A 5,446-nucleotide genomic window follows, 5' to 3' on the forward strand; every position below is an offset into this window, starting at 1 on the left:
TTGAGGGCCTGTCTCTGTGCCATGCTGGACACGCAGGCCCATCTCTTCGTGTTCAGCATTTTCTCCATAACGCTGCCGGTCTCCCATAACCTTTACAACACGAGGCACCTAGAGATGGCAGCTCTGCTTATGCCAGGGGGGTTGGAACTGGATGATCCTTGAGGTCCCAAGCTATTCTGTGATCTGAAAACTCTTCACCTGCTATGATTTGAAAATGAAAGGCATCACAGTGATAGAAAACACTCCTTCAGGTTCTGAAAGACGGGGTGGAGCAGAGGAGCACATCAGCGAAGCTCTGTGTGTGAGTGGGCAGCCTGTGCACCCTGAGCGCCCAGCAGTGGAGCCCTGGGTCACAGCTCTGCAGGCACAACAGAAGCTGCCTGGCCCACATCTCGGCAAAGGAAGGGCTGGGCTGCAGGGATGGCATCTCTGTGACTTCCTTCTCATTTCATGAGAAGTTTTTCATGCATGGAACCTTTACACCGTTAGTGATCTCCAAAGGTCTGTTATGAATATATTCCTGAAAGACCTCTTGAGGACTTAGCTTTCACGCTACATAAATAGCCTTCTTTCACTAAAAATAGCTATTCCAGAACAGAAAAAAAAACATTCAGTCTTTCCCTGTGGAGGAGTGGTCCCTTCCCTTAAATTATATGTTTTTAGGTTATGTCTGTGAATGCACTATGATTACAGAAAAAAATATGAAAGAAGGTCAAAATATATGCATTTTGTATCCCATTATTCTGATTATCGTTACTTGTCTGGCTGCAGTAGCTGTGGGGAACTGCAGCCAGGCTCAGCATTTCACTATGCTGGACTCAGTGTGGACTGCCCTGAAAGCAACCATTCTCATCCAGTGCAGAACTTCATTAAAGATGTGGTGTGTCCCCTCATGGCCCCCCTCATGGCTGGGTGGCAGTTTTTTTTCTCCCTTTGTTGGTATCAGTCATGAAAAGCCTGAGCTATGGAGAGAGCATCAGTCCTCTGGATCTGGTGAGATCTGTGGGATATGCCTGGCCAGCAGACTCCAGCAGGACTGCTCGCCCTGCAGGAGACCTGAGAGAGGAACACAAGAAGGAAATGCGTGAGATACTCCATCTGTGCTGTTTTGGTTCATTTTTAGAGATAGCTGTCTCTAGGCCAAATGAGAAGACCACATAGGATGAATGGATAGTGGATGAATGAATAATGGATGGATGGTGGATGGATGGATGGATGGATGGATGGATGGATGGTGGATGGATGGATAATGGTTGGACGGATGGATAATGGATGGATGATGGATAGACAGACGGATGGTGAGTGGAAAGAAGGAAGGAAAGAAAGGAGAAAGGAAGGAAAGAAGGAAGGTGACCTATCCAAGATTTGTTGGAATGGTGAGGCCAGTGGCCAGTGTTACCTTACTAACGGAAGCAAGACCAGCATACATCACTCACATATATACAGTGTCTCACTGCATATGAGGAGACATGCTTACTTAAGTGTGATGTCTCTCCTGCAGCTGCATCTTGTCTCATAGAAAACGAAACTGTCTGCTAGGAGTACTGGGTGACTGCAATGCATGGGGAAAGAAAGTCAGAGATTCACTCTGGTGATGGTGGTTCTGGTGATGGTTCAGAAAGTAACAGGTCACACACACACTGCTGAAGTACAGTACTGGATACCAGTATCAATCCTAAGTGCCCTAATGCCTTTCTAGAACACAGCTGACTTCAGAGTTGTACCAATACAAACTGGGAATAAACAAGAACTCATTTTTGAGTTTTTATAACTGTTTTCTTCATGCGAACTCTCTGGTTCAAGCCATTATCAGAATATGAATATATATTTTTAAAAAATTATCAGGAACCATCATGAAGTCCCTTCCAACCCAAGCCATTCTATAATTCTATGATTTTGCAGACTGTACAATCTGTTCGCTACTGAACCATTAAACAACTGTTTCCAGCAGCGGGGCCATTAATGAGCTTGTTTCAAGTTGATTCTTTGTGCTCAGCATCATCTTAATTGCTATTTTAAATTTATATTCTGCTATTTAACCATATGGTGCACTGATGTTTACAAAGGTGAATGGATTTTCTTGTCTCCTTTCATAGGTCAGACACAATGCCCTTTTGGGGTCAGGTGCCAAGACTGAAGCCATGCCAGCCCTGAAGCAGTCTGGGTCTCCTGCTTGTCCTGCAGGGTGGCATTTTTCTGTGCAACTGAGACAATGCTCAGGTGGGCACTGAAAAACCTGGAACAAAATAATTTCTTATAATTAAGTATTACTTAACTGAACGATATTGCCCTCTTTAATCTATTCATTAAGTTTTGTTGCCAAGACACAGAAAGGCTTCGTATCTGTGGAAGTGCAGTGGGGAATTTTAAAATGTACCTTTGATAGGAAAATGACCAAAGTAATTGAAGCAATTTCTCAGAGTACAAATTAAATTCTAATAGGAAGCAGCATTGTTCCTCCTATCACGCATTTTTTACATTATCAGCAATTATTTGATGTTCCAATCTTACGAATATGAGCAGTCATGAGTAGCATGAGCAAAGTTTGCTGAAACAAATGAGCCTGGAAAGGTCAGCTCCCTGCCTTGGATAAATAAGGTGAGCTGTAACACTGCTGTTTTGTCTCCTAGGTGTGGTGTGCTGCAAAGAAGCATGGCAACTCTTTTTTTTTTTTTTTTAATCCTCTTTTAAACAAGTCCTTCTTGCTGTTTCCCATCTGTGTGCTCTGCTTACTTGTGTGTATGCATAATGTTTTGCTGTGTGTTAATAAGGCTGAAGGTTGACTAAGAGTTGGGTGTGTGCTTGCCCACTTTTGTAGCTTCTGAAGAAAACTGCTGGCATGGAAACCTCCCCCAAAAGACTGACATTTCAAATAACATGCTGAACAAGCTGTCCTAAACATGAAGTCAGCTGAAGTGTCTCTCTGCCATGCCTCCGTTCTAGTTGTGAAATAAAACATTAACACAGCCTGATTCAGTCTGCATAGCAAGAAGGCCTTCCATGTTTCTGAGGTTACAAATGGTGCGCAGATAGAACCCAGGCCTGCAAGCGTGCTTCTTCTTCCTTTTGTCTCACAAGTGGTCTGTGCAGAGCTGCATACCTTCTGTCAATTTAGACGTTCAGCTCCCTGGTCTGCTTCCTCCTTCCTGGTGTACTGATGAGACGCCGGAGCAGTTGGAAAATCAGAAAGATATCTCCATGCTTTGTTACGGATACTTCACTACAACAAATAAACAACTGCTTTCCTGTTCTCTTGTTTTCTTGCAGAGGTGGACTATGTAAAATACTCCATGATCTGACTTAAGGTCTAGTAAATGGTCTAATTATTGCTGGTTGTTAATCAAGAGAGACAATACTGATTGCCACTGGTCCTCAAGGTGTGCATATTGGCATGCCAGAGACTCTGCTGTTTGTATTCTTCTCTATGTGGAGTACAGTTTCCTTCCTTCTCATTTTCTAATTGAACCTATTTTTCCTTCAGTTCCTTTTCCTATTCAAGAGTAAATATAATAACAATGATGATGAGGACAATGGTGTAACTTTTATTTGTATTATGTTACTTTATTTGTATTTTATAGCACTGACACTCCTGTACTGCTGTTAAATCTCTAGGAGATGGAGAACTATTTTTCAGGAAGGATGTGATAGGATTGCCCAGCACTTACTTAAGTACTGCTGAGACATCTTGTGGAGCAGACAGCAGCTGGGCACAAGAGGTGAAGTACTTGGTCAGCCTGTATTCTCATGTAGGAGCTGGGGCTGTGCATGGTTCTGCCAGGACTGATTTGGGAATACTTGCTGTGCTGCATGGATTTGCCAGGATGGCAAAAAGGTGGCTGTAGGCTTGGGCTTACAAGGGTTTACGGAGTTTTTGCCAGCCAGTGCACTGAGTGACTTTGCAGTTCTGTAGTCCTTTTCCATTCATTAGTCAGAGCCCTTCATTGACGCGTCGTTAACCTCTGACCATCATTAACTACATGGTCATCCCTGGCTCTGTTTAGAGTTCAGACATTAAATAATGGCAGTCTTCTCAGCTTGCTCGACTGTGAGTGATTTCTGAACAAGAGACACCTAGAATCAAATAAGAATAAAAGATTAACTTTTTTCTGAGTAGAACCGTGGTTCAGGTAAAAGCCTCACAAGAATGTATCATCCTTGGAAAAATATAGTGCATTGCATCTACTGTTTTTTACAAGGAATACAAGGGACATGGTGCCATTTGTTAATAGGATATTCTAGAGAAAAAAAAAAGGAAAGTTCAGACTACTCATTGATTACAGAATAAAAACACGATGACTGTTTGTAAGCTTTGAAAAGAAAACTCCTTTGAATTTGGAGGCCATGTCAAATTTTGGAAGATTGGTCTTTACACTGCTGAGATAGAGGGCCCTGTCCCAGGATTTGCCTGATGTTTCTTCACAGACTTTAGATGTGATCTGGAAAATCCATAGCCTTTCTGCTTTGGTCTCAAAAAAAAGAAATGAGAGGACAGCTCCAGTCCATCTCTTGTTAGCTTTTCAAAGAGTCCCAACTTTTGAGTTGGGAGAGACCCCTAAAGGCCATCCAGCCCAACTCCCCATCCCCAACAGGGACACCCACAGCTAGATCAGGGTGCTCAAAGCATAGCTTTCAGGAAGGTTTGCTCTTTCCCTGCATTAAGGTGAGACATGAGACAGAAGACTTTTTTCTCTCGGGTGTGAGCAGCTCGGGGGGAGCAGGGTCCACACCTACTGGCTCTGCCTACACCCAGTGCTGAGCCTGACGAGGAATCATCCTCCTCTTTACTTGGACTTACAGTGCAGCCCAGGAGAGGAAAAGCAATGGTAAGAATCCGTAGTTAGTAGGTTAATTTTTATTTATTGATTCTTCAGTCCATCACTGTATGGGTAGATGAGTTTCAGGTCTGTGCCAGCACTCACACAAGGCACCAACTTGACTCTATTCAGTTAGAAACTGCCTCTTAGCATCATATCCAGACTGAATTATCAGTTTCTACAGAAATGTGCTGAGAGGGGAGGCCCTAAAGCACTCATGAAATTTCTAAAATTCATAATAATTTAATGACTGCAAATGATTGGTCTCTAGGCTGTTATGCAGACTATGGTTTAATTAAATACTCATGGTTTTCCTGCTGTTATTTGCATCTTTGACCTTAAGGTATATTCACAGAGGCCAATCCCTGTAGCCTATACATGTTGTACAGGTAGAGGAGGACACCCTTCTGTGCCTACTTGAGTTGCTGTGTTTCACCTGGGCGTCTCCTCCTCTCTAAGCTCTTTCTGGAACAAGCCTGGTTATTGCCCTGAAAAAGAGATCTGTTTTTCCCTCGGTGCATTTGCCTGGACAGTTAACGGGGCCTGCTTCTGTCAGATGGTGGTGTCAGCTGTGCTGACTTCGGCCTCCATCCTCCCCCAGCAGTCTTCACACCCTCAGCTGCCTTCACCCC

Source organism: Centrocercus urophasianus, unplaced genomic scaffold (assembly GCF_019232065.1).
Source record: "Centrocercus urophasianus isolate 14NV4802_14NV808 unplaced genomic scaffold, USGS_Curo_1.0 seq_73, whole genome shotgun sequence".
NCBI lineage: Eukaryota > Metazoa > Chordata > Aves > Galliformes > Phasianidae > Centrocercus > Centrocercus urophasianus.